The following is a 23,111-nucleotide window of genomic DNA, read 5'->3' as shown; positions in this document are numbered from 1 at the left end:
CAATTCCAACATGAACACAGTAGCTCTTGGCAAGCAAGTTATGAGTCCCATGTTTATTTTCTTTTTCTCATTTCAACACATCGTCTTTGCGTGATTTCCCTAGTTACATATATTGTCTGGGCAAAACATACACATGATATTCCATCTGAATGGATTTTTAAATAAGAGCTATACTGAAAGAAACACAAAGAGAAAGTTAACAGTGATGTTAGTTTACACTTACGAGGAGGAGGACAGTGGAATGATGATAGGCAGCTGGTTGGTAGCGGACCTGGAACTTAACAGTCACCAGTGGGGTATGAAAAGGCTCCAGTTCCAGAACTCTGAAGCCACAAGTCTATGTTGCTGTGTTATCATTGCCAGCTTTCCATCAACACCAGGATCAACCAGCAGTCAAAAATAGTCAAATTCCTTGTGCTGTTTCTGTACTTTATTTTGAGTAATATTAAAGTTCCATGAATACACCAGCCTAAACAAAGCTAACAAGGACAAGCAAGCATCAGCTCTCACTTCTCTGCCATATGCTCAGAAAAATCTCCAAGTTCAACTGGATGTTTCCTCAGATAAAAACACTGCTGCATTCACTGGTGGGTGTAGGACCAGCTTCAAGTTCCCAAGAATAGTCAGGGATATCTGAACAATCATAAAATAAGATCCATTTCATTATTGAAGTCCATTTTGCTGAATCATATTAAGGTTTCAAAGGACATGGATAACATGTTTTAGGAAGTGGGCTGAACTATTCTGACAGACACCATTTCTAAGCCACAAAATAGTTTGAAAATCAGACTCTGTTCTATGGTATTTTGTATTTATTTTAGAACTCTGTTCTGTGCTTGTATTATTGGAGAGTTTCCTATAAGATTCCTTTTGCTGTGTTTTATTTACTAGATAGAAAAGTAACTTTGTGTTCTAAAAAAATAGAAGGAATGTAAAGGACAGAAAAGAAAGTGAAAATCAAAATTCAATATTGAGAAGTAATTATAATTAACATTTATTAAGAACTTACTTCATGTACACAAATCCAGTTTAACTTGGAAACATAAAATTTACTGAGATGATTTTCTGAATGTACTTAGTTTAATTAAATGAAAGAAATAAAATAAAATCTGATCTGTGGTACAACTCAGAATAGCTATGTTCCTGAACATTCCTTTTACAATGACAGAGCAGTATTACCATCTTATGTGCATTTAAAAGTAAATAATATAAATTAATATAGCATTTAAATTGCATGTGATAGTCTATCAACTGCAAATCTTACTTCCGTATACAACTTATGAATTATCATCATTCATGTCTGCTGTTTGCCTTGTCTTTTTGGTTGGTTTTATTATGTTTTCTTGCTGCTCACTTAGGGTATATTGAATATTCAGAAAAATAATACTTGAGGCTTCTTTATTATAAATTAACTGATCTAGACTACATGGATTGTATGTATACCAAGAAATGTTTACATCTCATAAGAACTAGCTTCTGTGTGTGAGCTGCAGAGTTAAATGCTGCCAAAGATTTCAAAGTGGTGCTGGGCTTGCAATCTGTGTGTTCAACACAGAAGAGACCAACAGAAGTCCTAACCCACCCATAGCCAGTAGGCTAAAGGCAACTGAGCCATTCCCTTCCTTAACGAGCCTTACTGCAAATTGGAGTCCTTGTAAGATGGTATCCCAAAAGCAAATGGAACTTGAGTTTATAAATTTATAATTTTCAAAGCCAATTGAAATGTGTATAACTATTGAATTAAATTTATCATGCCCAATAGAATGAAAGATTAAGTAACTGTGGTAGCTACTTTTGCTGCCAGGGTCTCCACTGTGCTAGTAATCCCAGAAACAGTAGCAGCAGTGGCCACCACTGCTATAACGGCAACAATGGCAGCAGCAATGTCAAATTCTCTTCTGGAGCGTGTGGGCATCCTCTAGTATGGATACAACTCCAGGAACACAAACCGCCAAGGCTCATTTTTCTTGATCCCAGCATGACTTAAGCTGGCAGCTCTGCAAAAGAACAACTAAGAACCATAAAGAAAAAAACAGGCAGCTCATAAGGAGCATAACTAATGGTCTTATAATGGCTACATTCAGGCTCATAAATTTTAAAGTATCTTCAAAGGGGGGGCTAAACGAATTTCAGTAGGCCAATAAATGTTGCACAGAGCCACTCCTGAAAAGTAGGTACTATACCAGCTTGAAGAGGATTGTGAAAATGAAAAGGCTTAGCTGGCATGCTCCTGTTAACAAATAAGTGTCAGCAGTTAACTCTTCAGCTCACACATGATTGAGCCTGTATGATAATGAGTATTCAGAGATGGGTAATGCCTGGGGGGGGCACTCACCAACCTAAGACAGAATGCCTGTGTGGCCTGGGCAGGCATCTCCATGATGGGTAAGTTGACCTGCTGACGTCCCACGCAACCTAAGTCAGAAGCTCATTTTTTAATAAAAAGGGGACCTGTAGGGCCCTGGCCCCCGTTTTGGGTAACTGTTGCCTTGCTTGCTGACCTTGAACTTGATATCCTCCCTATGCTAATTCTCTGCTGGGCTCCATCCTCCTGAATGCTTAAGAGAAGATCCTTGTCTGTGTATCCTGCATAATGGGTGTTAACAGCTTAGATGCAAGATTGTAAAACATTGGTAGCGAACTTCTGCCCTCCAGGGTTCTCCCATTGTGCTGTAAGCCTGTATTTAAGACCTCCTCCCTCCTTCAATAAGTGGCATTCTGCATTAAATAAATAAGTAAATAAATAAATAAATAAATAAATTTTTAAAAAAGGAACTAGCTTCCATTTTGAAAAGGAAGCAGACACTCTCATATTTTAAGTTAAACTTCTGACTACAGCATATAAAACTGTAGCAGATTTAAAATTTCATACAGAAAATAAAAATATCTGAGCAGAGACTCAACTCCCTGTACTGAATGTCTGAATAATGGATTAGCCTTAAAAATCCCTTTAATAGTCATAGTTAAAATAGCATAAGTTAAGGAAAACCATAAATGTTTCTGAGGCAGAGGGTATAGTTGATAGGAAAATCTAAATGCAAAAAACAATGAGGCTAGTTGGAGATGCTTGTATGGAATCCAGCTCCTTGGCAGGCCCAACACTCATTCTGTTTACTCTTTAAATACTTTTTTAAAAATACTATTTTGTTATGTGTTTATGTGTGCTCCTAATTGTGTATATGTGTACTATACATTTGCAGGTGCCCACAAAGGCCAGAAGAAGGCACTAGATGCCTGGAATTGGAGTTAGGCATACTTGTGAACTGCCTGATGCACATGCTAACTGCTGAGCCACATATCTAGCTCCTTGACCCTGGTTCTTTTGCTATTTGTGTCTGAGATGGCTGGAGACCAACCAGGGATCTTGATCCACAGAAACTAGATCAGAGCTATTAGTGAGCTCAGCGTCCATATCCCAGAGTTCAGTTGGGATCCCCAGAAATCAAAGTGAGTTGAGAATTATGTGTTTGTAAAGTATTGAGAACACTTGTTTACTATTACATATTAATTATGCTTTTGAAAGATTGTATGGATCCTTCTCATTTTGAGACCTTAAAGATCCTAGAAAGACTCCAAGAGGTCAAAATTACTACAGACAGTGAACACTTTCCCTCTGGGCATGCTTTGAAAATATAAGCCGATGATCTTGACTTCTCACACAGCCTCCGTTTAACGCATACAACCCCCCCCCCCAGCAGTTTCCCTGATCTAAATTACCCTAAGAGCTAGGAATCAGACAATCAAGGCCATCCTGATGGGCTAGAGAGACTTTTAAGTTCTTCAGTCATATACTGACTCAGTTTACATACATTTCATCTCTCATTCCTTCCTGAAAAAAAAAACACACACACAAAAGAAGGATCTAACCTGTGCCTGCCTTGTGCCTGATGCCTCTCCACTGACCCTGGCTCTTCCCCAAATGGCTTTGCATGGTGTAGCATACGATTGACAACAGGATCTATAGTTCTGTAGGAGATAATATGGGCATGTCTATAGGATTACTTAGAGATTAGGTTAATTGAAGAGGAAAGACTCACTGTAACTACAGTAACTACAGGCTACAGTGTTCCTTAGGCTGGGGTCCAGAATACATACGAAAGAGACAGCCAGCTGAACATCCACATTCACCTCATTCTGTTTCCTGCCTGTGAACATGACATGACCAGCTAGCTTACATTTCTAACATCACACCTTCCCAGTCATGATGGACTGTTTTCTCAACCATGAGCCACCATAAGTCCTTTGTTTATGAAGTTGCCTTTGTCAGGATATTTTGTCATAGCAATGAGAGATGGAACTAATAGATCTTTCTTCTGACTGTGAAGAGTCAATTCTTCTTCAAATTGGTTTTCTCTTTCTATCATCTTATACATTTATTACAACAAATCCTAGGTAGATATTAAAATATGTTGGCTCTGAGTGGAGTAGAATATAAAATTAATAACAAACATCCTTTAAGAATTCCTAGTCACAGGATATTACATGCATGGATATAAATGAGGCAAGAATCTTATTGCACTATGAATTCAAATGCCCAAGTCAATAATTAAGTTGAAGGGGTTTGGGATTGGCCCCAAGAACCTAGGGAGATGAAACTTGAATCTCCAACAGAGGAAATAACTTAAGAAACCAATTTCCCCACAGTTTTTTTGACTTCAAATAAATATCATCTTACAATAAAATATTAAAAATATAAGTAAGCAATAAATAAAGTTAGCAGACAAAGAAAATGCTAGATACATTCAAAGACTATTGATTTTGTACACTCAATAAAAAAGGGCGATTATGAAATCTTCTAGGAAAGAAAAGAGAATAATAGATATAAATAAAGGTTAAGACAATTTTGATAATTGAAAACTACAAATAGTTCTAAAACTTAAAATACAAAAGTAAGATAAAAATATGATTAATGAATTAATGAATACTAGGTGAAGACAGAGTTCTTAGCTGTGAGACGTATTCAAAGAAATGATCCAGGATGCATCAAAGAGAGGGAGGGAAATGAAAATATTAGAGTGGGGACATAGGGACGAGTTCCCAGATACCTGTAATGACACCTCTGAAATAATAAAATAGAAGACACAGTGCAAACGAAACACTTGAAGAAAATTATCTTGCTTCCAAAGCCCATGAGAGCATAAATTTTGAACTCAGGAAGCACAGTGAGTTCCAAGGTGGTAAATGAAAACAAATATGCAACCAAACACAGGAGAAGTAAGACACTAAGGATGAGCTAGTCAAAGCATCACAGAGCAAAAACAGATCAATCACTAAAGGAAGAAAATCAAATTAATAGTTAATTTCTCAGCAGCAGCAGCCATGAAAACAAGTAAGAGGAACTCTAAGAAATTATGGGAGGGAGCATTTTGTGTAGATTAACAACACAGCTATGGTTGTAGTACAGTCCCATCACCTCTGGAACATAAGTCCCGGGGCTGCATTCAGATGTTTTTTTTTTCCTCTTCACTGTCCAGTGGGTTGGGACTTAGAAAACTCTTTTACAGCTTAGTTTTCTTTTCAAGCACTTCACTTTGGTTTTGGAGTGGGAAGGATGAAAATCTGAAACCATATATCCATAAAGAACTGTGTATAGTTCTTCACTAATCATTTATTTTGTTACTAGGAAAAACACTTTATTGCTCACATGCACCCTGAGGTAGATAATTCTGCCTTCCCTCCTGTTACTGGCAGTTTCTTCTCTGTGGCAGGCTTTTTTTTTTTTTTTTAAATAAATGTCAGATGCTTATTAACTCTGGGAAGAGTCTAGGGAGTGAGGGGTCCTTTCCCTTCATGGTTCCACAGCTTGGTTTAACCAGTTACTCTCCCTCATTTCTGCAATGGAAGGTGGATTTCATTCCTTGTTGTGGATGGGCATTTCCTGTCTTAGAAGCACTCATCAAAAAATACTAGGAAGATCATTTTAATCAACATCTATGGTGATTATGGGAAATATTTCATTGCCTCACCTATACGTGGGCATGCAGGTTATCTTCTATTGCAGTTACATGATCTCATTTTCTTTCTTGTCCCCCAGTTCTGTCAACAGCAGCTTTAAGTTTAGACTACCACAAGTCAGCATGACCCGGTACCTTAGAAAATTTTACTCAGCTACAATTTAGTGAAAGACAGCTCTGGCATCCTCAGTCTTATAGGACAGGAGAGATTAAGACTGTATTGAGCCCAACTCCAGCTTTCTTGTGGCTCCTTGCTAGGGATCATGACCTTCTCTGAGGTAATTTTCTTCCCTTTGTAACTTGTCAGACCCAGGAGCCTTGAATCTCAGGAACCTTCCAGCAGCCCATATGGCATTGAAATGCAGATGACCTGCTTGCACTCCCTGGAACACCCCTTCCCCAAACTCCAGACACTTTACACCTGTTTAAACGAGATCCACCCGTAAGGCCAAGCAAGGCCCACCAGTCCTGTTCTCTGACCCATCTTTGTGCTTCTGCCTGACCCTACCCTTCCCATACCCTCCTCCATTCCCAGGCAACCCTAGATCCCATATCCATGGCCCCAGCCTGATGAGCCTTTTTGTTGCTTTTGAAAAACTCCAGGTTTGCACTAGGTGGCATATTCTGTGCTTCAGCATAGCCTACTGTATCAACATCAGATACACAAGCAACACAAGGAATCTGCATGTCCAGATCTCCTTGCAAAAACAATTGAAAGGTCAAGACAGTATGCCCCACCTCAAGTTCACCAGTCCTGTAACTGTTATCCAGTGAGAATCACTTAGGTGAAACTGAGGATGAGGAACTTAAAAGAACAATCAAAAACTTCTTCAAAAAAATCCAAGGAGTTCAAAGAAGACACAAACAAACAGATCAATGACCATAAGAGAATGTACTCGAAGAGAATGCATGCCTGAGTGATGCCCAAGAAAATACAAACATATGGTTGAATGAAATGACAAAGAAAATCCAGGATTTGAGAACCAAATTCTAAAAGAGGTGGAAATACTGAAGAGAACTCAAGCTGAAATGAAGATGGAATTGAAGAACAAATAGTAAAATCGAAAACTCTGGGGAGAGTCTTGTAAGTAGAATGGATCAAGTACAAGATGCAATGTCATGACTCAAAGATAAAGTAGAAGAATTAGGCTACATAAGCGAAGGAATATGACAGATTAAAAACACACACACACACACACACACACACACACACACACACACACACAGAGAGAGAGAGAGAGAGAGAGAGAGAGAGAGAGAGAGAGAGAGAGAGAGAGAGAGAGAAGAATAGAACATATGGGATGTGTAGGACACCATGAAAAGAATAGATCTTCAAATATGGGCATAAATGAAGGAGAAGAATCCCAAGTAAATGACATAGATCAGATCTTCAACAGTATCATAGAAGAAAAGTTCTCAAACTAAAAAAAAACACACATTGATACCAGATGCATGCAGAACATGAAATGTAAGAGACCAGAAAAAAATCCCCATAGCATATCATAATTTAAAAACACTAAATATATAGAACAAAGAAAGAGTATTGAAATCAGCAAGAGAATAAAACACAAGTTACACATAATGAAAAACCCGTGAGAATACAGTTGATTTCTTAATGAAAACTTTGAAAGCCAGAAGAGCCTAGATCAATCCACTCCAAATCATAAACAACCAGGACTACTGATCTAGATCTCTGTACCCGATAAAACTATGTGCCATATTTGAAGGAGAAAGAAAACCCGTGATACGAACAAGTCTAAGGAATTCATGTTCCCCAAAACCAACTCTAAAGAGAATACTGGCAACAATTCTTCAGACTAAAGAGAGGAATGAATATAACTAAGACAGTCTAGAAAGAAGACAAATGAAATAACATTTACTGACATATCCAGTACAATTAAGAACACACACAAACAAAAACCCCCAAAATGATAAACAATAAAATGACCTCAATCAACATACACTAGAAATAATAATGGCCTCAACTCTTTGTTTGGAAGACAGTATGGCTGAAAGATTTTGAGAAACAAGTCTTTTTTGTTGTTGTTGTCCACAAGAAACTCAGCTTTCAAGACAAGCTAGAAGTGAAAGGATGGAAGAAAGTATTCCAAGAAAATGGGACCAGAAAGCAAGCAGGCAGAGCTACCCTGGTATCGGACAAAAGTAGATTTTAAGCTAAAATTAATCAAAAGAGATAAAGAAGGACACTGCATTATAATGAAGGGATCAATTTACCAGGAACACATCACAGTTCTAAATAAATGAGCATTCCCATCTGCAGGACTGTTTTGAATGAGTAGCAAATCGAGCCAGTGGGCTTGGGAACTGTTTGGGTTTTATTTCTTTTATAAATTTAATTTTATACTTACAAGACTTTCCCCAAACTGTACTGGACTCAGAAAAGTCATTTTGTTTCTATTTTTATTTCTGTTGTCTCTTTAATAGGATTAGTGCAATAATAATAAATTTTGGAGACTATACAAACTGTTACTTCCCACATTTGTGTAAGAAAATGTAAGTTCCTCCCATACATACCATTGATAATGAAGTAAAAATAGGGGAGAATTTGGTTGGTGTTCATGCCTCTCCATCTGACAGACAGTAAGCTTTCTTTGCATTTGATGCTAGTTTATTTTAAATTATTATTATTATTATTATTATTATTATTTTACAGATTCTTATGAATTCCATGTTGACAGTCTTCACAAGGCTTTTGTGTAGCTAGAGTTTTCCTGGTCCTGCCTGGCCCACTGTCAGGACAAATCTCTTTTATCCGCCAGTCCCACAGCTGCTCAGACCCAACCAAGTTAACACACAGACTTATATTACTTACAAACTGTATGGCCATGGCAGACCTCTTGCTAACTGTTCTTATATCTTAAATTAACCCATTTCTATTAGTCTATAAGTTGCCACATGACTCGTGGCTTACCAGTATCTTACATCTCGCTTTTCATGGTGGTCGCTGGCAGCGTCTCTCTGCTTCAGCCTTCCTGTTCCCACAATTCTCTTCTCTCCTTGTCCTGCCTATACTTCCTGTCTGGCTACCGGCCAATCAGTTTTTTATTTATTAACCAATCAGAGCAACACATTTAACATACGGAACATCCCACAGCACTTTTGTCTTCTAACACACAAGTACTAATGCAGCATCTTTCTTTTTCACCTTATTTTGTGTGTATATTGGATGTAGTATATGTGTTTGCATGTTTGTATATGGACATACATGTTTGTATGTGTGCATGTGTGCATGAAGGTCAGAGGTCAACATGGGTATTTTCGATTGCTCTCCACCTTAATTTTCAAAGTAAGGTCTCTCACCAAATTTTGAGCCCACCACTTGGCTAGCCTGGCTGGCCGGTGAACTCTGAGAATCCACCTGTTTCCTGCCTGCACCCCAGTACTGGGTTTGTATATGCACATCACCATGCTAGGTTGTTATGTGGGTGCTGGGATCCAAACTCAGCACCTCATGGTTGCATAGCAGACAGTTTATTAACTGAACCATTTCCCCAACCCAGGTACAGCGTACTTTGAAACCATTATATTTCTTCAGAAAACAAAATTTTTCAGGCGTCCTAATTTTAAATTATGACAAATAGTCCATTTCATTGACAAACTTCTTAATAACTAAAAGAATAAAGAGTTGTTGAAGTAAAGACTCGTTCTGCATCCTCAGCATCTGGTGTGTCTGTGGATGGATGGAAGGAATTTGCAGCTGATGCTCTTGGGAGCAGCACCAGCTCTGGAAGACACTAAGGTTTTTGAATAACTGTAGACTGATGCAACATTTTAATAAGCTCTCTGGGGCAAAGTGTCACAAACCAGTATTGCATGAATGGCTGGGAGCTGAACTGATGATAATTGGTCTGTCTCTAAAGTTTTCACATGAAGTCAAAACAGGGATAACATTTTTCTTAAACCCACAGAACCACATCCTGAAAGGGAGACCAGTTCCATCTTGTAGAAGAAATATATCTTCAAGATACATTCCAAGGATGTCATTCTGCAATAACTACTACCATTTGTTTTATTCAGAAGTAAATATACGTATAAATCTCCTCAGAATTCTTTGAACTTTTCTTCCATTGTCTTTGGTGTTGATGTTGGAGATGGTATTTGGGGAGACCAGCTGACTGATCTGGTGAAACTTATATTGTAATTACTAGACAGTGATTAAAAATAAAATTCCAAAGAAAAGCCCACAAAGCTTCGTTATCCTCACTGTGAGAAATGAACTATAGTCTCAAAATGTTAGATTGTCACCTGTGAGCTTGCTCAGCTCATTTGCCATTTTTGTTTCTAACTTAATGAAAAGGTTAATATATCTAAGGAAGAAAGGACAGAACCTTTGAGCTCCTTTCTGACTGACTCTCTCATTTAAACATCCCATTATTTCTAAAAAAGAAGAGCCTACTTGTTTTCCTCAGGTTGCACTCTATTTGTTAACTATATAAAAGTAGAAAGCAGAATTCTAGCCAACACTATTGTCAACTAATTCCCTACTTCTTCCACACTCTGATAGGTACTTATATTTAGTCTCAATGTGAAGACAAATTTGTGAACTATTGTTACTCTAATAACGAGTTCACCACTTTGAAGAGCTAAGGCAATGCACACCACTGCATTTTCTGTGAGCACACTGCACTATTCCATACTTTGGTGACTCTGACAGACATTTGGTAAGTCCTCTGGTGTGTCACTCTTCTGACTTCTCTGTCACATGCACAGATTCATATAGGATCTAATATTAACGTCATAGCTTCTCATATTTTTTATTTCCAAATTTATGTGGGGCATTGTGAATTACAGCTGAAACATGTCATTATGTACTTCACTTATTTTTCTGGCAGTGTGATTTGGAGACAAGGTCTGACTCTCTACCTCAGGCTAGCTTGAAATTCACTGCAAACTCACCACAAATCTCTTGCCTCAGCTTCCTAATGGCTGGGTCTGCAGGCATGAACCTTCAAGCCTGGATGATCCCTTATTTTAATATCAGGAAAATAAGAATGGACTTGAAAAATCTTGACATTAACAGAAATCAAAGTTGATTTCAGAAATATCTGAGATGAATGGAAGAAGAACAAAGATGCTAGGTTATGAAAGGACTTCCAGAGGTCAGGTATGTGAAGTTTAATGCTGCAAAGAAAAAGAAAAATGATTACATTCATTTTTAAGAAATATAGTGGCCGGGCGGTGGTGGTGCATGCCTTTAGTCCCAGCACTCGAGAGGCAGAGCCAGGGGAGTTCAAGGCCAGCCTGGACTACCAAGTGAGTTCCAGGGAAGGCACAAAGCTACAGAGAGAAACCTTGTCTCAAAAAAAAAAAAACTAAAAAAAAAAAAAAGAATTATAGTGAAGCTAATATATTCCATTGTGAAACTTCTCAAGTTAAAAAACAATCATAAAGGTCAAGGAGATGCTTAATATTGATACAAAAATGCAATGTATTGACCAACCTAAATTATTTTAGATGTACACTGTTTTTTTTGCACTTATTAGCTTTTAAATTTTTTCACACACTATATTTTGATCATATTTTTTCTCCCAACTTCTTCCAGATCCTGTCCACTTCCCTACCCACCTACTTCATGCTTTTCCTCTTTTATTAAAAAAAAAAAACCAAATCAAAACTAACAGCAATAAAGCTCAAAAAATCCCCCCTAAAAACCCAAACCAAAACAAAAATTTTAGTAAATTTCTTATTTTTTTAACGTCAATAAAACATTTAAGGTAGACGTGTGTAAAAAGGGTGAAGATACCCTTGCTTTCAAAGTAGAGAAATGCATCTGAATAGGTTATAAAATATCAGCCAGTAGAAGCAAAGCAAGGTAAACGGATGAGATTTTGTTTAACAACTAGTCAAATAAGGAGGGAAAAGTGCAACATGTCCACACTTTAATGACACAGAAGTGAGGTCAGATGAGAACAGAGCGGGAATATAACCAAGTGCCCCCAGGATTTCAGGAAAGGAACTGTGCGCTACGTTTCCCTGGCAACAGCTTATCTTCTCATGCTCGTGTGTTATGATTAGGTTTTAAAAAAGAGAATCAAATAAATAATAGTTTTACATGGTCTTATCTTCCTTGGTGATAGGGTTGGAAAGGAATTTGGGAGAGGTGTATGACATCCACAAAAATGAAATTATGAGAGGAAAATGCAATCAAATTTAGAAGACTTATAGGGACCTTATTCTCACAAAGTTCCTAAGTATGGTGCAAATCAGTTTCTTTCTTTCTTTCTTTCTTTCTTTCTTTCTTTCTTTCTTTCTTTCTTTCTTTCTTTCTTTCTTTCTTTCTTTCTTTCTTTCTTTCTTTTTTCCTACCCAATTCCGGTGATGTGGGGTGAAGGAACTGCTCCTGTGTTAAATGTAGATACTCATTGTAGCATGCTCGGAATCACTGCTAGCAGGAAGCTTGGCATGGGGCAATGAGAGCTTGGTTCAGTGACTGTATTGACCTTTGCAAGCTGTTCCAGCCTCCCAACATGAGTGTGCTCTACATCCCTTCACACACAGGCTCGGATGCATTCTGCGTGTTCAGACTCCACCTCTTCCAGCTTCCTTTCAACAACAGGAAGCATGATGTCTTGAGAGGCTACCACATTCCACTGCAAGTAGCACTAATTGCTGGAAAGATCTTGTTTATACTGAGCTGAAATGTGTCTTCCAGCAATTTCACCTGATTAGTTTACTTTAGTGAGTTCCCCCACAGCAGTTTTAAAAACATTTTAATCTATTCATGAGCTTTAATGATTGAGCTAATGCCTCATATAATGTGTTCAACAATGATGCATTTAGATATTCCCCTCACTAGTTACATTTTTATCATTACTTAGTTTAAATAATAATAGAATATTGTCATGCTCCATGTAACAAAGAGCTTGTTGGTTAACGGTAGATCTCATAGATGATGGTGGTTACATCCAGTTATATACCTGGTGATGTAGTCATTTTTGTTTGTGGTGTTTTCATGATTCGCTTTTCCCAGAATGTACTCCTTGTGGTTTCAATGTGAAATGACTCCCATAGGTTCACAGGGTCCCCTGTTGGTGGCACTGTTTTGGAAGGCTGTGGAACATTTAGGAAGGAAAGCCTCCCTGGAGGAAGAGGGTCACATGGATCAAACCTTACGGTCTGTTCCGGTGCTCAGTTTCACATCCCATTTGTTCTCTGCTTCCCAATGGTCAGCACCACATGGCCAGCCGCCTCTGGCTCCTGCCACCTGCCTTCCCCTCCTTGACAGACTATATCCCCTCAAAGTACAGGACAAAATCAACCTTCCTCCCCAGAGCTGCTTATTGTCAGACATTTCAATCATAGAAACACAAGGCTCCTGCCATTAAGTGACAAATCACTGGACGCATTATCAGCAGTAATAGTATGTTCTTTTCTTATTTGGAATTATAGACATACCACTTTATATTTTTTAGGAATAAGTAGATGTAAAACCACTCCTTTCCTCCAAGTCTCTTCAAATTGAAGAATAAGTACAAGGTACAGAAAAGGGAGCTGTGAGCTCTGTTAACCTACCATAGCCCAGGCATGAGGCAATAGTCAGGTGACACTCAGAGGCCATGTCAAGATCAAAGGTTAGTGGCATCTATTTTTAGACACCATGACTTGCAAAGAATCAATTTTGTCCTGGGTGAATTACTTCAATTAGTCCAACCTTTTCCTTCTCACAGATAAAATTTGTCCGGTCTAAGAGCACATGACTTTAGCGGAGGTCTGTGTTGAAGTTTGTGAACCATGTCAGCCACCTGAGTCCACGTTGGTGACCGGGAGACATGCTGTAGCTGGGCCACTCAGATTGGAGTGGCCAGGGCTGCTACACGATCTCATGGTGACGTCCGGGCCAGAGCTGCAGCTGAGGGCTATGTCTGGGACTGTGGTCCCACCGCAGTTGGAGTCTGAGTTGCCACCAAAGGTTACATGGAAGCCCGGGATCATGGCCACAACCTGTGGCCTTTTTGGTGTTGGGGGGGCCAGGGGAGGAGCTACCACCAGAGCCATCCTGATCTGAGTGGCCTGTGCTTCCACCCAGAGCCAGGATGTTGCCACAGCCCAAACAGCTGCCAAGTGCCAAGTCTGGGTCCGTGGTCCTGTGTAGGGCCCTGGTCTCCTCCCATATTGAGTAAAGCCGTTGCCTGCTTGCCGACCTTGACCATATGTCCTCCCTATGCTAATTCCCTGCCGGTATCCACCCTCCTGAATGCTTTAGGGAAGTTCCTTGTTTGTGTATCCTGCATATTGGGCGTTAACAGCTTAGATGCAAGAATGTAGAACATTCAGTAGCAAACTTCTGCCCTCTGGGGATCCGCCATTGTGCTGTAAGCCTGTATTTAAGGTTTCCTCCCTCTTTCAATAAACGGCATTTGGCATTTGGCATTCAGCTGAGGCAAATGACCCGCTGTCTCTTGTCCCTTATTTTTTAATCCACAGCCCCTCGCTCGGACATGGTGAATGGGTGACAGTAACGCGGGCGTTACCGTTACAGTCCTGCTGCAGCTGGGGTCTGTTTTGATGTCTGTGACCTGTGTTGCTTCAGAGGGGCATGAGAACCAAGTGTGATGGAATCAGAAGACCATGGTGAGCCAGCCCTGTCCTTTGCCGGCTCTGGGATAGCTGGCCCTGCCCCTCAATGTACACTACAGCAAGAGAGCTGGCCCTAACCTTCATGGGAGAGCTCTGTCCCCCACCCCCACATTTGGGAGAAATTGCCCCACCCCTCATCACAAGCGGAGGAGAACTGACCCTGATGGAATGGACATAGAGGAGCTGGCTCCACCCCTCGTGACCCTAGCAGTCTGGACTGATCAGTTCAACTACCACTCAGGCCCACAGCCAGGCCTGGAGTTGGCCCTCCTTAACATCTACCCCATCTAGGACCTGCTGGAGCTTGTGAAGGGACTGGTCCTATGGAACGATATCCACAGGATCTCCATGACTTAGGGTGGCCACGGGATATCCAATAGGAATTCTGGTGAGGATCCAGTGATGATGGTGTACCAGAAACCAGAGGCCTTGAAACAGGCCAACAATGGCTCACTGCAATGAACATTTGCAAGTAAAGCTGATTGGGCAAAAGGGTAGACTGTGTGACACACTGCAGCTCCCAGTGCCACCAGGACGAATGAAGTGTTGGAGAGGCAGGGAAGATGGAGGAGCAAAGAGGGGTTTTTGTTTGTTTGTTTTGTTTTGTTATTTTTATTTATTTCTTTTTGCTTTTGCCTGTTTGTTTGTTTGCTTGTTTTGTTTTGTTTTTTAATTTTCATTTGGGGGACTGCTACAGGGGGAAAGGGACGATATGGAGGGAGTGGGAAGTGAGCAAATTTGGGGTGCGTGATGTGAAATTCCCAAAGATTCAATAAAGAAATTATATTAAATAAAATAATTAAAAATAAAACAAAAGAGAAAGAATGATGAAAAGAAAAACCAACAACACTGGATCTAACCAATAAGATATTTGTACATTTGTGGGCTCTGTAGAAGATGTATGTGAGCACAAAATGCCTCGTAGTACAATTCTTTCCTCCTTTCAACATCAACAATGCTCATTTGACTTAGACAAAGGGAGTAAAATAAACCGAGAAATTGTTGATCTTATGTAATTGACATTAATCATTTCTTTTCACACATAATCATAAAGACTATTCAAAGATATTGGTTTAATTTTTGAGTACTATAGGAATTAAAAGACATCATCTGTTGTGAAATAGGCTGAAAACTGGGTTTTCATTATCATGACAATTTGGTTGGGTTGCTTCTTTCAGAAAGGCTTCAGAGGATTCATGTCTTGAAGGATGCACCAAAGTTCTCCAAAGAAAAATTAAAGAAAAACAGCCCAATCATCAGTGCAGTTTCAAAAATGAAAGGATGTTTGAGAAATAGTCAAGGGTCTGTCAAATTCTGTTTTCAGCTAAATTGTAAGACTCAGGTTTGAGAACTAAAATCTGCAAACAAATAGTATATTCCACATGTTTTAGTGTAAGATTAGACAAGAAACTACAGGGAAACTCCCCAGGGCGAGTGTGGCAGTGTTTAATGAATATGTACAACTTCCAAATCAGCTAACAAGATGTGCAGACTGGCAACCACTGCTCAGAGAGAGGTAAATGTCAAAAAGAAGCACACTGCAAAGGACAAATCAATTATGGAGCAGATTAACTTTAATAACATGCTACACGGAAATCAGAACGTTTTCCCATTAATAAAAAGCAAGATTTACTTGAGAATTGTAAAGGGAATAGAATAATTTATGGTGGAAAAGTGGTCAGAATATATTTTGAGGGAAGAGAAGTTTTATGGTGTGGTGACAAGAAGTTTGCTTCTTAGGCTCAATTTGGAGATGAAATTAGGCAACTCAGATAATAGCTACTGTTTCATTAGATTAATAAGTTAGTTTACAAAAGTCAAGGATAATTCAAACCACATGGTACAAAAAAGTCTTCCATAATGCAATGCAGATTGGGCAAATATATCAGTGCTTGAAAGTTAGTAGACTTATAATTTACATGCTTTGTTTTAAAGGGTTAATGTAGTGGTATTGAGGATCGTCACCTATCTTTGTGTTCAGGAGTTTTTAGAATTACTAATTTGTTAGTTAGTATTATGTGTCTGTGTGCATGCCTGTGATATATGTGCCAGGAGTAAGTGTGTGTGTGTGTGTGTGTGTGTGTGTGTGTGTGTGTGTGTGTGCACTGGGATGGATGGCTGGAGGTTAGATGATAATTGAGGAGTTAGTTCTCCCCTTTGAACTTTATGAAAGGATTTTTTTCTTTCTTCCTTTATGTGGGTTCTGGGGATACTACTCTGATCTTCAGGCTTGTACGGCAAGTGCTCTACCCACTGTACCTTCTTGCTGCTCTCATTCACTGGTTTTTTAAATTAAATCTTGTGTCAATTTTACTTACAAAAAGGATTATGATTACTATTTGATAGCTAATGGTTTTTAAAATTCTAATTCTGTAATGGATTTTTTAGGGGGGTTATGGTGGATAAGTGCATTAAATTTATTTGATACTGAAAGCATACATTTAATGTGAAGCTTCATAGCTTCTGTTTCAAATGCCACTGCTAGGTATATATAAGTTCATGAAGTTATGTAGACTTTGGGTCTATCTAATTTTGGTGTGATGCTTTTAATTTATTTGTAAGTATTTTTATAGTTAAGTTTGTTAAACAAAAATTAAAAGATACTAGAAGAAAACAAAAAAATGGTTATGAATGATAAAATAGGGATAGTGTAGGAAAATGGAGAATAATATTTGTACATTTGAACAATTCATAATCCAAAAAGCATAGCTTTAACTGTTGTCTCATTTCAGGGTAAACATTCATTCACTTAAAAATGCATAACCCATCAATATGTCACATTTACAGTAGGAAATGCATCAAAACATGAGGTCAGGATGTCAAAACTCATACAAGCCATAACTACAATTAAATATGCAAAGATAATTATGAATCTGATAGTAGTTAATTAAGCCTTTTGCTATTATTGAATACCCTCAATATCTTTAGCAAATGGTAAAGATACTAATATTTGAATACTAGGGGTTAGATGACAGAGTGAGGCACAGGGACAAACAAGAATAAAATATATACCAAAGTGCCATGCATAAGATTACTCTGCACACTAACTTAAAAAGTAATCAAACAGAAAACAGGTGTATAGATTCTAATGTGTTTAAATAAACAAGTTCCTTTAATTTGTAGAGTTATTAAGCTGATTGTAATTGTTGTAGGAGGTTGAAGAAAAAAGAATGGGAAAGAGAAAGGAGTCAGTGTTATGAAGCGATGAACAGAAAAGAAGAGCAGTATGTTACACAAATCTTAAAAGGTCTTATTAATAAAAACAAACCTGGAGCCAGGTATTGGGGTGAACTCTGAAAGATCAGAGAGACAGAACAGGCCACAGCTAACTTCACCTCACCAATGCCTCAGCCGATCTTCCAGCATTCACCCCAATACCTGGCTTCAGGTTTGATTTCATTTATAAGACCATTTTGCAATTTGTGCTACAGTGGTAGAGTAGGATATTCCAAGAAATAGAAGGATAGACACAGAAAAAAATTAGAGCAAAGAGTATTCAAGAGGAAGTATGCTTCCTGGCGGAGTGCCATATAACTGGAGAGCATATATGCAGGGCTAAAATTTTTGTAGACTGAGTTTCTCTGGGTCTCAGCAGCTGCTCGCAAATAACCACGAAGAGGCTTAATAATAATTATAAATGCTTGGCCAATAGCTGAGTCTTGTTACTAGTTAACTCTTACATTTTAAATTAACCCATATTTTATCTATGTCCTACCATGTGGCTCCATACCTTATCTCAGTACAGTATGCTCATGTCTTGCTTCCTCTGTGTCTCCTGGTGATTCCTCAGACTCCACCCTTCTTCTTCCCAGTATTCTCTTAGTCTGGCTCTCCTGCCTAATCTCTTCCTCCCCAGCTAAAGGCCAGTCAGCTCTTCATTAACCAATACGAGTAATTTATATTTACAGTGTACACAGATTGTTTCACAGCATGTTTTTTTAAATTTTAAATTATATTTAAAGTTTTTATGGGAATTGAGTTTGGGCTGTGAGTAGCGGGCATGACTCAGTTGTGAATTAAATACACATGCACACTTTATTACATTTATGAATCTGATTAATTGTATTCATGTTATTCATATGATCTTAGTCATATTGCCTCACTTTTGTGATGCAATTGTAAATGAACTGATTTGAACTATTCAAACTGTAATAGGGTCAGGGGAGGTGGCTCAGTGGAGAAATTGCTTTTCAAAATTCTGTGTTCTGTGCTAATGGAACATCACAGTGTGCAAGACACTCTGTTAACTGCATCTTGTTTTATTCTTGCTGGAATTGTGTAGGTATCTTGGAGTGGAAATCCTGTTTAACTAGATAAGCACAGAGTAGCCAAGCTGACATGTATGTAGGGGGCTCTGTAGAGGTGCTGTGAGAACAAAGGGAGCCACCAGAACATGAATTTACATAATCATAGTGATACAGAGCCTTAGAACTTAAGAACATGACTGCACTTTCATAAATGGCTCTCAGATGAAAACATGGACAAAATCTCATACTGCAGTTACTTTTTAATTGCTGAGAAGAGACACCATGACCAAGGCAACTTAGAGAAGAAAGAGTTTATTGAGAGCTTACAGAGGATTTTATGGAGCAGTAGCTGAAAACTTACATCTGATACTCAAGTAGAAGGCAGAGAGAGAGAGAGAGAGAGAGAGAGAGAGAGAGAGAGAGAGAGAGAGAGAGAGAGAGAGAGAGAGAGAGAGAGACAGAGAGACAGAGAGAGAGAGATTGAGAGAGAGACAGAGAGACACAAAGACAGAGAGCACAGAGAGAGAGACAGATAGACAGACAGACAGAGACACAAAGAGAGAGACAGACAGACAGACAGACAGACAGAGACAGAGACAGAGAGAGAACTGGGAATGATGTGGGCTTTTGAAACCTAAAAACCCAGCCCAGTGATACACCTCTTCCAATAAGGTCATACCTCCTAATCCTTTCAGACAGTTCCATCCATTGGGACCAAGACCAGAACTCAAATTTGTGAGCCTATGGGGGCTATTACAATTCAAACCATGAAACCCCAGAATCTCCAACTATGCCCTATCAATATTAACACTTCCTTCTTCAGCAGAATAGTGTTCCATTTTATGAGTATATCACATTTGCTCTCCTATTGGTGGGTATTTGGAGAAATTTCCAGAATTGAGCTATACACCTTTATGACAATTTTGGTGAATATATAAAACATACTTTTTATGGGCATATACCCAGGAGTACAAGTTCTGGACCATAGTGGCATACACAGGCAACTTGAATCAATGCAACCAAACAAAATTTTTTTTCTTTTTGTTTTTTCGAGACAGGGTTTTTCCGTGTAGCTTGGAGCCTGTCCTGGAACTCACTCTGTATCCCAGGCTGGCCTCAAACTCACAGAGATCTGCCTGCCTCTGTCTCCCAAGTGCTGGGATTAAAGGCGTGCGCCACCACCGCCTAGCTAAAGCATTTTCTTTCTTTCTTTCTTTTTTTTTTCAAATGTGTATAAGTGTTTTGCCATGGAAGTTGGGTCTGCTGGAACTGGAATTACAGACAGTTGTGAGCTGCCATGTGGGTGCTGGGAACTGAACCCGGGTCTTTGGGAAGAGCAGTCAGTGCTCTCAACCACTGAGCCATCTCTCCAGCCCCCCCAAAATATTCTTTACATGCTCAACTTTACTGGTATGCCCAAAATGCTTCAGATGAAGTGGTTGTATTAACTTGGACTCTTATCAATCCTATCTATCAGATATTCAACATAATTATTAATATTTGATAGTCTCTTTTCATTGTAGCCTTCCTAAAGAAGTGCATAGCTGGAATGCTTTGGTTTTCAGGTGTATTTCTGTGATGTCTAATGACTGAGCTCATTTTTGTGAATTTGTTGTTTATGTACATGTCATCTTTCATGAAAAACTTTTCACTTCTCTCATTTGATTTGTAGAGTTTGGTGTATATTTCAGGAACTAATCTTTTGTGAAATTTATTAACTGAAAACAATTTTCCCAAATGGCAGCTTTCATTCAATTCATTATATGCTGTATAATTTGCTCTTTGTAAGTGTACAGGTTGGGAATTTTTAGTACATTACCTATGCAGTTCTACAGTTATCCCTATGGTTCAGTTATAAAATACTCTCTTTATCCCAAAAGGTTCCCTCATACCTATTTGTGGTCAATCCCTATCCCAACCTCCATCCACAGACAGCTACTGATCAGTATTAGGAAGTAAATATTTTCATGTTTCAGAACAGTTAGAGCCTTCTGAGCAAATGTTACTGGCACCTGGGTAAAAGAACACGTGTTGGAAAGGATAATAAACTTAATTTTTTTTCTCAGAGCCAAATGGTTGGCAGTCTAGGTTTCTCACTAACTCTTCTATCTTTCTGAGAAACTTCACTTGTATTTCAAAGCCTTGCAAAAGAGAATGCCAGAGGAGAGGATGTAGTCAATAAAGCCCTTGCCATGGAAGCACCAGGACCAGAGTTTGGATTTTTAGCACTCAAAGAAAAATTAGGCATGGTGACACATATCTATCTGTAACCTCAGCTCTGATGGTGCTGGTATGCAAGGCAGAGCAGATCCCCAGAATTCAGTCTAACCAATTGGTAAATAAATTCTGGATTTAGTGAGAGACTGTTTGTAAACCAAGGTAGAGAGTGATAGAAGATAGAGCTTTACAAACACGTGAAGTTTACCAATTAAAAGACTCAAGGAGAAGGAGGTTTCCCCTTCTCAGGAAGGAAGGATGGGAGTATGGGGATGGAGAGCAGAAATTGTGCTTTTCTTTTTATTAAACCTCGGGGTCAGAATTGCAGAGTTCCTATCCAATAATGACCCTTGATCTTTTCATGAGCTTTAAATATATGCCTTGTCATTACTGCTATGCTGTGTTGACTCTGACTTGTGTTCTAGAAGACTCGCTTCTTTAAGTAATAGGATAATGATTGTGATAATAATAATGATAGTGAAACTGAAGCAGATAAATCAACCTCCCCTCATGAGAATTCATCACACACACAGGAAACGTAAGGAAACAGTGTTTTAGTTATACATAGCATTCATCCAGTTCTGGCTAATGCCCAAAGGGTAACTGGCCTCCAACGGAAAAATTTACTAACCTATATAGATAGATGTTATGCTTATGCATTCCACCTATACTGTCATACTTAAAACCTCTTTCATGTCCCAACCCCAGGTTACACTTTGAACAACTTAAGCAGAGCCAGGAGATTGCAAGTCTGGCTACTTAGTCAGATGTGAGATTTCCACAGCAAAGATGTTGCCAGAATTATTTCTTAAACCGCTCGGCCATCCTGACATGCCAGAATTATTTCTTAAGCACATTGGCATTGTTCTTTTCAAAGAGTTGTTACCCAGGGTCAGCTCCTCAGACATGGGGGAATTGGGCTTCACCTAAGAAGAGAACAGGAGGTTTTATGGCAGGTCAAGGCTTAAGGATGATTGTCACCCTGTGTTGTCCCCTGAGTTGCCTGTTCTCTGATAGGGACATGAGCCTAAGGACTTGTTGTAAGTCAGAGTTGTTTCCTTTGTTATGGTAGTGAATCCTAAAGGCTGATCAATTCTGATGAACATTATATCCCAGCAATCTTAAACTTCATTTATCCCTAACAAGCCTGGTTAGTGCATGTTAGGTTTCAAACCTGGGGGCTGATGTTATCGGCTGAGATAGAGGAAAGCCATGTTGTCTGCTATTTAAAAACATTTTTTTTCCTAAATATATACAGTATATTCTAAACAAGGGCTGAATAACATATATAGGATGTTGCAGCAAATTAAAATTCCTATGTATAAGTTTTAACTATGAGCCTTTTGTTATAAGCTTTGAACCAGTTTTGGTTACAGATTTTTACAGATTCTTTAGCCACACCCAATAAATTTATAAATCTTGAGACAGAGTTTGCAGCATAGTCTTGAGAGATATTTTGAGAGCAGAGCATAGAGAAATCATAGAGATAAAAAATTTTAGAGTGGGAAGTAGTACCTTAGAGGTAAAGACTTTGGGAAGTGTAGGGCAGAGCAAGTTTAGTTATAAGAGATTTGGGGATCATTTGTCTGTGCAGTTGTTGCAATCTGTGAGAACTTAGAAATCAAGGGCACCAATTTTGGGCCATTGATCTGTACTGAGACCAAGTTGAAGTAATAAACTCTGAATCTGTGGAAGAGAGAGACAAGGTCCCAAAGCAGAATATTGCTGTGGGGGTGGGGCAGGCAGTATTCCTGTAAGCTCCAAGCAGGAGCTGAGAGTTGAAGCTGTAGGATTGCGGGCTGGAGAGACAGCATAGTGAGACCGCTGGTGGGCTGTAGTACCTAGAGGAAGATGAGAGAAAGCCAGGGGAGAGCAGGGGGAAAGGAAGAGACCCAGACTGGTGTATGAGAAAAGTGTGTAGCGGGGGTGGATAAAGTGCCATAGTCATCCGGGGCATCCCCAAGCAGAATGGTGAACTTGTAAGAGAGAAAAATGTTCCAAATCACAGAAGCAAAATGTTGCTTGTCCTTGTTATTGGAGCCCAGTGGGAGCAAGAGGAGCTTCTTGACACAACAGTGTGGCTTTTGTAGTAACA

Source organism: Peromyscus eremicus, chromosome 6, assembly GCF_949786415.1.
Source record: "Peromyscus eremicus chromosome 6, PerEre_H2_v1, whole genome shotgun sequence".
NCBI lineage: Eukaryota > Metazoa > Chordata > Mammalia > Rodentia > Cricetidae > Peromyscus > Peromyscus eremicus.
The sequence above is the reverse complement of the archived record's forward strand: the minus strand, read 5'-3'. Positions refer to the sequence as shown.